Source organism: Hyla sarda, chromosome 10 (genome assembly GCF_029499605.1).
Source record: "Hyla sarda isolate aHylSar1 chromosome 10, aHylSar1.hap1, whole genome shotgun sequence".
In the NCBI taxonomy this organism is placed as follows: Eukaryota; Metazoa; Chordata; class Amphibia; order Anura; family Hylidae; genus Hyla; species Hyla sarda.
In genome coordinates, this window is record NC_079198.1 from 29,888,524 (window position 1) to 29,900,665 (window position 12,142).

Genomic DNA, 12,142 nt, shown 5'->3' on the forward strand with positions numbered 1-12,142 from the left:
TCACAGGTGTTCTCTAGGAGTGGGCAGGGGAGCAGGACTCACAGGCGTCCTCTAGGAGTGGGCAGGGGAGGCAGGACTCACAGGCATTCTCTAGGAGTAGTCAGGGGAGGCAGGACTCACAGGCATTCTCTAGGAGTGGGCAGGGGAGGCAGGACTCACATGCATTCTCTAGGAGTAGGCAGGGGAGGCAGGATTCACAGGCGTTCTCTAGGAGTGGGCAGGGGAGGCAGGACTCACAGGCATTCTCTAGGAGTGGGCAGGGGAGGCAGGACTCACAGGCATTCTCTAGGAGTGGGCAGGGGAGGCAGACTCACAGGTTTTCTCATTGAGTGGATGGGGGTAGCAGGACTTACAAGATTTCTGTATGAGTCTTGGCATGATTTAAACTACTTTTTATATAAAAATAATTAATCAAATCTTTAAAAAAAACATTTATCCCTGAACCTAGCATTCTCGAAATCTACTGTGCTGTATTTTGGCTTTAAAAAGGAGATTTTATTCATGTGGTCGCCCAGTACGGGAGGTGTTACCCCATACCCTTTCTGCCCGGTCAGGCAGCCTCCTGCAGTGTCCCCTGCCCCCGTCCCCCAGGGGCACGGGACACTGTTTGTTATAATTGTATATTACCCCTATTTTATATATATATATATATATATATATATATATATATATATATATATATGCAAGAGTGTTGTACCTTTCAGACTCTTTACCATATGATTTGTCATGTGATTGTTACCCAGGAGGTATCAGTGACCAGGTGACCTAGGGGTGACTAATGGGACCCCACCAGAGCCTCCCCCATATAAGCCCTGGGTGGAGCCCCCCTGCTCTCCCTCTTAGTTTTTGCTGAGGTCCAGTCAAGTTGTGCCTAGGTGTGTGTTTCCAGAGTCATAGGAGGCTTCAAGTCCAGTCTGCAGCCCCAAGCTACAAACCTGCAAGTAACCACAGTCACAGTGTTGTTAGTCACAAGTCAGTCAAGTCAAAGTCATCTGTCTAGTCAACGTGGCCTGCACTAAAAATTGTCCACCTCTACTACAAGTCCCAGCAAGCCCTTAAGGTCTCTGAAGTCACTGGTCACCTCTGTGGCCCTGACTGAACTGTATAGACTTTTCCACCTGTCTACCCTCAGTAAAGCTACTGTTGTCCATAACTTGGCGTCAGAGTCATTATTGCCCCTGTGCCTAGCCCAGGATCCAGCGGTATACTTTCGGGTGGTATTGAGGATAAACCATGCCCTGGTGTCACGAATACAAGGGGTTAATGCCATCTGCCCCTAGGGTACTTCCATCTGCCCTTTGCATCACACCCTCTACCACATTCACAAGCTTTATTATTATAGCATTGTAGGAAAAGAATAGAGCCCAGCACCAATTGATGCTGCAGGCTCAAGAGCTGCCCCCACACTATCAGCCTCAAGTGTCAGTTGTAACCTACAGCTGATACCGAGCTGCCATGACTAAGACTTGTTAACAAGTCGAAACGCGTTGGTGCGTTTCGTTTGTATTTTATCTTCATCATTTTGTCTTGTTACACTTGGATTTTAACGATGTTTGAATAAACCTTGGATTTTTACCTGTTGGGAGCCGGAAGTTCACAGTATTTGATGCACAGGATTTTCTGCTGCAGATTTCAATGTAAACTAAATGACTGAGCACAGCTTCTCATCGGGGGTTACAAATTCTGCGCATCAAATCTGCGCAGGATCCTGTATGTGTGAACGTACCCTTAGATAACAAAGCCTCTAAGTGGTTAAACAGAGGCGGATTGTTTCCATTGTCATCCCAATAGTGCCCAACAGGTGTGATTACAAGGTGTCAAATAGTTGCCATATCAACTATGGTCCTAAATTTTTTCCCAGGTCTGCCATGTACATATACCTATTAGGTGATGCCAGTGGCTGCCTACCAGTGTAACAATGGAAGGCATTATACGATGTAACACAGCACTGTGTAAAGCCTGCAGTGCCACTAGAGTACATTGCATTCATAAGGTGCCGCTTCCTCTGCCCATCTGCTGATGATTTTGATGACACCTTTGAATCATGAGCGGATGGGCAGGGGAACTCATCTTAAAGGGTTGCTCTGCCCCTAGACATGTTATCTCCTATCCAATAGGGGGATAGGGGATACATATAGCTGTAGTCTCTCGAATCTGTTGCCACAGGGTCTCTGGTAGGGCTGGGCGGTATACCGGTTCATACCGAATACCGACATTATTGTGCTGCACGATATGAATTCTCCCCATACCGCAATACCGGTTTGGCCCCTCCCCCCTCAGGAATGAAAGAATCAGCCCAGCGCAGCGCTGTCCCCACATCGGGAAACTGATCATATGTGACCTGCGAGCGCTGTTCTGCCCCCCCCCCCCCAATTAATTATCAGCCCAGCACTGGCCCCAACAGGGTACTACTCACAAGTCACCCGCATGCGCTGCCCTCCTTGTCCTGTTTGTTGCGGCCGCCAGCGCTGACACTCTATACCAGTGGTCTCCAACCCGCGGACCTCCAGATGTTGCAAAACTACAACTCCCAGCATGCACGGACAGCCAACGGCTGTCCGGGCATGCTGGGAGTTGTAGTTTTGCAACATCTGGAGGTCCGCAGGTTGGAGACCACTGCTCTATACTGTGCGGTATCCCTATGCCCGGGCTGCAAAAAATAAACAAATAACTTTAACTCACCTCCCGTTGGTCCGGTACCGGCCTCACTTGTTTCCTGGGGACGGGAACGTCAGACAGCCATCAGCCTATCACCAGCCGCAGCGATGTTCTGCCTCAGCCGGTGATAGGCTGAGCCCACTGTCATGTAAGAAGCCGGCTCCTTACATGACAGTGGGCTCAGCCTATCACCGGCCGAGGCGGAACATCGCTGTGGCTGGTGATAGGCTGACGGCTGTCCGACGTTCCCGTCCCCAGCGTAAGGCCGACGTAGGTGCGTTAAAGTTTATTTTGTTTACCTTCTGCAGCCCGGGCATAGGGATACCGCACAGTATAGAGTGCCAGCGCCCGCAGCCGCAACAAACAGGACGAGGAGGGCAGCGCGTGCGGGTGACGTGAGTATTTGCCCCGATGGGGATTATGGGCTGCTAATTAATATGGGGAGTGGAAGCTAGGAAATACCGTTATATACCGTGGAACCGCCAAAAGTTTAAAAAATACCGTGATACACACGTTTGGTCATACCGCCCAGCCCTAGTCTCTGGTAGTTTCGTGCCAATGCCTGTCTCCCAGAGATCTCTGATTGTTTTGGCAAATATAGGTTTTATGCCTATAAGAGCAGATTTTCCCACAAAACAGATTTTTATTTAATGAAGTGACAATTCATTCTCAGACTTAAGGTTCTATGTCCAACTCCCCTCTACATAACATAATAGAGCATTTACTTGGCCAGTGGTGACAGAACATTTCAGGTTTCATTTTTACTACTGGTCTCCCACCTATTCCCTGAGCAGCAATGTTACCGAAATTGATTTAGCCATTTTATTTACTCCGTGTCTGGAGGCTTGGCTTCTTTGCGCACTTCTTAATTATTTTGGCAACTTCATCAATTACAGCAAACACGGGTCTTGTGACAAGGATCATCACCGGCTGTTATTACGTTTTTGGTCAAGGAATTAAAAGCCCAGAAATACATTTTCATTATAAGAACAAATTGCTGTAAACAACATGACAGCTGTATATATAGTTATGTGAGCCAGAAGGTTGTGGCAAGGATAGAATTGTTGTAGGTGGGTGGCTATGGACACTGCTGAATACCTGCATTCTGTTAGATTTGAATTAGAGATGAGCGAACTTACAGTAAATTCGATTCGTCACAAACTTCTCGGCTCGGCGGTTGATGATTTTTCCTGCATAAATTAGTTCAGCTTTCAGGTGCTCCCGTGGGCTGGAAAAGGTGGATACAGTCCTAGGAGACTCTTTCCTAGGACTGTATCCACCTTTTCCAGCCCACAGGAGCACCTGAAAGCTGAACTAATTTATGCAGGAAAAGTCAGCAACCGCCGAGCTGAGAAGTTCGTGACAAATCAAATTTACTGTAAGTTCGCTCATCTCTAGCTAGAATGAGACAGATATCATTACCTTGGAGAGGTACCACTCTCTGTCCAACTAGCAGCGCTCGCTAGTTGGACACACTGCGCATGCGCGAGCAGCCGAAAGTCTATTGCGCTGTGACAGGGGAATCACGGCGCTTGCGTGTAGCCCGCAGACCGATTGGCTACATGCGGCAGCAACAAAGGGCCAATAGCAGACCATCGTCCCCGGACACAGGGGGCGGATAACAGCCAAAGGGGGAGGATGAATATTGATTACATGGGCATGGCCACAGCGGTGGCAGGGCAGGTGTCTGGGCTCAAATTCATCACGTGCTGACCACAAAATGGCCGCGGACGCTCGCAATGCTGTGGTTGAGTGTCATAATTCTATAAGACTCTATGGGACTTCCGGTCTGGCAGAACAAAGCAAAAAAGGGATATTTACCTTACATATCAGTAATGTAAGTACATTGAGATGTTATATAACTTTTCAATTACTAACAAGAGTTAAATAATTTTTCAATCCTGGAGTTCTCCTTTAATGATTAATTAAATGTGACCAATCGTTGAGGGGTGCATCGTAAAGCCACTGCCTTGGACTCTAAAAAACCTTGTGCCTCTCCTACTAGAAGTTGTCTATTTCTGATACATTAAAGGAGCACTGTCATTAAAGGGACAAACTAAAATGAAATGCTTTATACATCTATCAACTGCTTTTGTCTTATTTATACAATAATGCATTTCATAATTATACTTAAAAAACAACTGAAATAAGGTGATATATTATTATTTCATCTTATATCATGTTCTTTTGAAGTATAAATGTGATGTGCATTATTGTATAAATAAGACAAAAAAACAATTGTTGATAAAAAGGTGAATAAGATATTATTCAAAACGTGTCGGAAGTTTTTTTTTCCAGTTTTTTGTAGTCCGCATGGATCATTTCTATTACCGTATATACTAGAGTATAAGCTGAGTTTTTCAGCATGATTTTTCATGCTGAAAACGACCCCCCCGGCTTATACTCGAGTGAATTCGTCATCATCCAGCCCCCCCCCCCCCTTTTGTTTTGAGCTCACCTCCCCTCGGCGGGAAGTTAGGGTGAGCTGGTCCGGGCCATCTATGCTGCAGGGACCGTCCAGTGGGGATGGTTAGTCGTTGCGGGCTGTCCATTTTCACCGGGGGGCCTCTTCTCCATGCTCCTGCCCTGCCCCGGACTAGTGACATTGCCTTGACGATGACGCACAGGGACGTTCATGCGCAACGTCCCTGTGCGTCGTCGTCAAGGCAACATCACTAGTCCGGGGCCGGGAGCGGAGAATAGGCCCCCCCGGTGAAAATAGATAGCCCGCAAAGACTAACCCTCCCCACCGGGCGGTCACTGCATCATAGATGGCCCGGACCAGCTCACTCTAATTTCCCGCCGAGGGGAGGTGAGTACAAAACAAAAGGGGGGCTGGATGATGACGAAGGCTGCAGTGGTCTTCAACCTGCGGACCTCCAGAGGTTTCAAAACTACAACGCCCAGCATGCCCGGACAGTCGATGGCTGTCCGGGCATGCTGGGAGTTGTAGTTTTGAAACCTCTGGAGGTCCTCAGGTTGAAAACCATTGATGAAGGGATTGACAGGCGGTGATGATAAAGGGGGGGATGATGACGAGGGTCTGGATGATTACATGGGGGGATGATATATTTCCCACCCTAGGCTTATAGTCGAGTCAATAACTTTTCCTGGGTTTTTGGGGTAAAATTAGGGGCCTCGGCTTATATTCGGGTCAGCTTATACTCGAGTATATACAGTATATTTGGAATAAAGATGAACATTTTATATAAGCCTTGCTGCTAGATTTCCCATTTTCCTTTTGGAGTTCGGACTTGGTCGGCGGTTACCCTGTGCGCCCAGGAGGAGATGCCGATATGGAGCAGTTAACTGTTACCTTTTTGTTTTTCCACTGTTGATATTAACGACAGTCATTGTATGGGTGTTATGTAACAATTACAAATGACACTTGTGCTTGGATTTATATTTAATATCCAATAATATATTTTGGGAACCAAACAAGGTAATAATGGCAGACTGATGCTAGCTGAGTCATTTCATTAAAATCTAACTGTGCAAACACATGACACGGGATCTTCCTGAATCCCTCAGACAGTGAAGTGTTCTCGACAGATTCTCTAATCAAAAAGACAGAGCTGAAGTCTTGTCATACAGAACCTCATTTATTTTTCTGCACAGTGTGCGGGTGGAGGTGTTAGAAGGGGGTGAGGAGGTGAAAATCAGCAGTGAGATATTAGAAATGGAGGTATCAGCAAACTCTGCAGAGTCTATACACTTATTTTAGATAGTAAAGGTTTAGATTCTGCTGTTCACATATAACACTCAGCATGCATAGACTGCAAAGGCTGAATTATACAAATCAATAACCAAAAGAAAATGGAGCTACTCAAAAAAGTCATGAAAAAATCACATAATCTTTATTAGGAATTCAACATACATCTATATAGAAAATACATCTAAAAAGGAGGTAGTGGACATCAAGAAGGCGGCAATCCTGGGACAGAATATTGTATTGTAATAAATAAATGACAATTACAGCATAATACAGGAACTAGGTAGGCAAATAGGTGGTCTGGGCAAATTTTCAATGAATAAAAATGGTAGGCTATACTGCCTGGGCAAATAAATACAAAGGCCCTATAAAGTACAAGTGCCCAGTAAGTATATAGTATGACCATGATAGTAGAATATAACAAAAGATACCAACCACATTTGGAGTAATGAAGTGATAGAAGTTCCAGGATGCAGCCGCCCAAACATATGTTTCGGTCCTGCGACCTTTGTCCGGGGGTCCACAAATACAATGGTTATACAAATCCATGCGAAGTAAGCACCAACAATTACAGTATATTGGGATACACTGGGCTTAAATTAAATGAATAATTTGGATTTTTTTTTATTTTATTTTTTTTGGGCCATATAATGAAACATGTTATATTTTCCTTATGTTCTATTTTCTGATTGTTTAGATTTTTTTGTACATTTTAATATGGGGCAGCCATTTAGCTTGAGCTGTTTTTAACAGCATTTAGAGATATGGTTTACAGCTAGCTCCTTGGACATAGGTAACAATAGACTAAGGTTAGGTTCACACTGCCATTATGCTCCGACCCATACAGGTTCTGTTTGGCTATTTTTTTTCTTTTCCCGAAAGGACCCTGAATGGGTCGAGCACAACTGACACTGCCAGGTCCTGAAAGATCTCATTGATATGAATGGAGTCCATCAGGTGTCTGGAATTTTACAGTCGAGACTCCTGTCTATGATGATGAGGAAGTCTCAGCTTAGTTTAGGCCTATTGGCCAGACACTAGTAAATAGTAAAATGGAAAAAAACATTGCCAAAAATATGTGCCAAAAAATGATGGTTAACATAAAATCTCAACAATAGGTAATTTTCTAATAACACATTTACGTCCTGCGCCGGCTCCCGCGATATAAAGCGGGATCGCGCCGCGATCCCGCATCATATCGCGCCGGTCCCGGCGCTCATCAATGGCCGGGACCCGCGGCTAATACCACACATCGCCGATCGCGGCGATGTGCGGTATTAACCCTTTAGAAGCGGCGGTCAAAGCTCACCGCCGCTTCTAAAGTGAAAGTGACCCGGCTGCTCAGTCGGGCTGTTTGGGACCGCCGCGGTGAAATCGCGGCATCCCGAACAGCTGACAGGACACCGGGAGGGCCCTTACCTGCCTCCTCGGTGTCCGATCGGCGAATGACTGCTTCGTGCCTGAGATCCAGGCAGGAGCAGTCAAGCACCGATAACACTGATCACAGGCGTGTTAATACACGCCTGTGATCTGTGTAGAAGATCAGTGTGTGCAGTGTTATAGGTCCCTATTGGACCTATAACACTGCAAAAAAAATGTAAAAAAAAAGTGTTAATAAAGATCACTTAACCCCTTCCCTAATAAAAGTTTGAATCACCCCCCTTTTCCCATAAAAAAAATAAAACAGTGTAAAAAAAAAAATAAATAAACATATGTGGTATCGCCGCGTGCTTAAATGTCCGAACTATAAAAATATATCATTAATTAAACTGCACGGTCAATGGCGTACGCGCAAAAAAATTCCAAAGTCCAAAAAAGCGTATTTCGGTCACTTTTTATACCATTAAAAAAGGAATAAAAAGTGATCAAAAAGTCCGATCAAAACAAAAATCATACCGATAAAAACTTCAGATCACGGTGCAAACAAATGAGTACTCATACCGCCCTGTACGTGGAAAAATAAAAAAGTTATAGCGGTCAGAACGTTTAAACGTATACATTTTCCTGCATGTAGTTATGATTTTTTCCAGAAGTGCGACAAAATCAAACCTATATAAGTAGGGTATCATTTTAACCGTACGGACCTACAGAATAATGATAAGGTGTAATTTTTATCGAAATATGCACTGCGTAGAAACGGAAGCCCCCAAAAGTTACAAAATGGCGTTTTTTCTTCGATTTTGTCGCACAATGATTTTTTTTCCGTTTCGCCGTGCATTTTTGGGTAAAATGACTAATGTCACTGCAAAGTAGAATTGGCGATGAAAAAAATAAGCCATAATATGGATTTTTAGGTGGAAAATTGAAAGGGTTATGATTTTTAAAAGGTAAGGAGGAAAAAACGAAAGTGCAAAAACGGAAAAACCCTGAGTCCTTAAGGGGTTAAAATGACAGTGCCAATTCAAAAGGGTTGTAGATGGATTTATATCAGTTATCGGTCACATCCAGCCTTGTTTTCATGAAATGAAATCGTCATTGTTCTCCCACACTCATTACTGATAAAAAAAATAATCTTTCATTTTCAATGATTTTTCTCTCCTTCTCCCTATATGGTGCCTTGAGTGCAAAAGGTGTAATGTGCACAGAAAGTGTATGAAAACAGTAAATAAAAGTATTTTAACTCTGAGCTTTATGTCACTGGACAACATAAACTGAGGGGTACAAATAGTGATGTCCTAAAGCCCATCCAAGTAGGTAGGGTGACTCTAGGATCCGTCACAAGTATAACTACCGAACGGCCGGTTGCATCCTCTGGTAATGGCATTTCTCATACAATATCCATGCGAATAACTGCAGCTATTTTAACAGTCCAGGCATGTAGTATAGTCTCGTTACAAATGGATACTAAAATGTTGATACTGGAGCAGATATGTGGGGTCTGTCTCAGATTTAGGGCTTAAATGTTCTATTTATGGCTTTTAAAACGGTAACTATGATATCTGGGTAGATACAGATGTAGCCAACAAAATCCTGGTCCCTGGTGTACTACAATACTGTACTGCACTCCTGAAGTTATCCTAAAAAGTAACAGAAAATTAAGATTATGGGGTCCTGTCACAGCTCGTGATTGGCTGAGCATTGGTTGTGGGTCGGAGCGTGCTGTGGAGAAGCAGCAGAATCTGTATATGCAAAGGTAAGAGAGGGGGTCTTGTATAAGAGATCGCTGGGGGGTCCCAGAGGTCAGACCCCCACAAAATCAGTGACTTATCCACATCCTTTGGGGTTACGTTTTTCCAAATTGTGTAACCCATTTAAGTTTAATATTCAGTAATAAATGGTAAAAAATCTGAATTTATTTATCACCTTACATTGTTATGCATTTTGAACTTAAAGCGTACCCGTCAGATCACTCCAAAAAACAAAACTGTTATATGTTGCTCAGTATCTCATCCTGATCATGTACATGTACTTTGTATGTGTCTTTGACTTACATTTCTCTCAAAATTAGCTTTATTTCTGAAATACCTTAATTTTATCCCCCAGAAGCAGGGGGGCGGGTACTCACTGTGATAACCACTCCCCTCTCCTCCCCCTCCCTCTCCTCAGTCCAGTGCGTCCCAACCAGGGTGCCTCCAGCTGTTGCAAAACTAAAACTCCCAGCATGCCTGCACAGCCAAATGATGTGTGGGCATGCTGGGAGCTGTAGTTTTGCAACAGCTGGAGGTAGTCCCCCTTTATCACACACACAGGCTTCATATATTCTTACACATACACATTAGATAGACACACTGATATACACACATACACATATATACACACACACACACACACACACATATACATGCTTGGACACTTACTTTTTCGTCTGCAATGCATGTTTCTGCCTCTCTCATTGATGTCTGCTGTGTGAGATCCCGGCAGCAGTCTTCCTGCCCCTCCCCCTCCCCTTCTCTTCACAAGAGTCTCTGCAGTGTGTACAGCCCCTCCCCCCTCCAAAACGTCCAGGACGAAGCAGTGTTCACAGAAGCACTGAATGGATTCCAGGAGGCAGAGGGGGCAGTTGTTTGACTCGCTTTTTCACTATGAAATACAGAAAATTTTCTAATGAAAGCAATTGCAAGACCTATTGGTTATACATGCTTTACAACATATCAAAAGTGTTTAAATCTGACAGTGCCCATTTAATGTATTGTTTATGGAAACATTCACTTAAATGGGCACTGTCACCAACTTTATTTTTTGATATGTTGTAGTACTTATGTACTACAACATATCTCTAATATACTTATATTATAATTTTTTTTTTCATTAAAAAGGTTTAATTTACATTTAAAAACCGGCCACTAGGGGTCACCCTCCTAATGGCCGGCTGCAGCCTGGCGTGACGTCACCCCTGAAAAAGGGCTGATTTTGGAGTGGCAATCAGTCCTTTTTCAGTTAGGCTGCACTCGCTCCCTGCCTGTCAATCAGACAGGCGGGAGCGAGCGCATTGGCTCCCCGGCCACTGGCTGGGAGGCCACTCCTCACATCGCCGCACATCGCCGCCGCTGTCCCTGCACGCCCGCTGCCGGACTCTGCAGTAACTGCAAGTGTAATGAGGGAGCGGGGTATGCGGGGCAGGGGGGGGGGGAGGAGGGAACGGGCTAGAGCCATAGGGGGGGGGAACGGGCTAGCGCCGCAGCGCCGCTTGTAACTAACTAATAGTTTATCTACACAGGGTGCCTCCATCTGTTTCAATACTACAACTCCCAGCATCCCCTGACAGCCAATAGATGTCAGGGAAAGCTGGGAGTTGTAGTGGTGAAACAGCTGGAGGCACCCTGTGTAGATGAACTAAGGGCGGAAGTCCCCCCCAGCAGGCATCAGTGACGTGGTACCTGCTGGGGAAGTCTGCCTGGTAGTGAGCACACTGCCAGGCAGACAAAAGGCATTTTTAATATAGGAAAAATAAAAATTAAAAGCAGGGAGGGGGTTAGGGATAGATTGGCAATAGGCAGGGACAGAAAAAAAAATAGGATGGTGGGAGCTACCCTTTAACTTCAAAACACGGTTCATGTTCAAAACATGGTAAAAAAAATTGCAACTATGGGGACATTTACCAGTTTTCTGTCTTAAAGTTTTATGCCCGCTTGTTATAGTGCATGGATTTTGAGCCATTACTGGCTACTGGAAAAGCAGGTAGAGCTTAGTGGGAAAAGTCATGGCCTCCCGCAGCCCAACAAATTACTTACTTTTAAATAGACCAAAAACTGGAATGAATTACTGTATAGCTTTAATCTGCTCCATCATATTTTGTGTAGTTTTACATTTCTTTGCTTGCATATTTTAAGTTTGCAATCTTATTTTGTTATGTTTTGTATGAACCATCTATATTAGTTTAGATACACTTATTAGGTAGAATTGCTCCATGAAAAAGTTTTAATAATACTCCAGTTTAAATGGTCACTGTTGTTTCAAACAACTTCCCTCCACGCGAGAGCATATGTGCTTCCTAACTTATTTGTAAATGAGTTCATGAACCAAAAGTGATTGTCACTCCTTTGAATCTTCTGTCCACAGCCTGATGTCAGGGGAAATCTGTCTCTTGTAACAGGGTAACCTTGGACAAAATACAAAAAAATGGGGGAGAGCATATAATGTGCTATGTGCAGGAGAAGGAGATAGCCTGAGAATGTCTGGGATGAGTACCTTCAAGCTAAGCCAGTCTGCCTGTGGAAGATGACCCACAAAAGTAAATCAAGGCTTCCCTCTCATCTCTGAACACCAATATAAAGCTCAGGGCGTCTGTCCCTTCTCTTAATACCTCTGAACCTCCTGATGTTTACAATTCTG

The 12,142-nt window shown here is 44.4% G+C and overlaps 1 protein-coding gene across 1 annotated transcript in view; it reads left to right on the forward strand.

The window, feature by feature from the left end:
• The window catches only part of SLC17A7 (solute carrier family 17 member 7), a 135,944-nt gene that overhangs the window by 75,062 nt on the left and 48,740 nt on the right, over positions 1 to 12,142 (forward strand). The gene's annotated exons all lie outside the window — the stretch shown is intronic.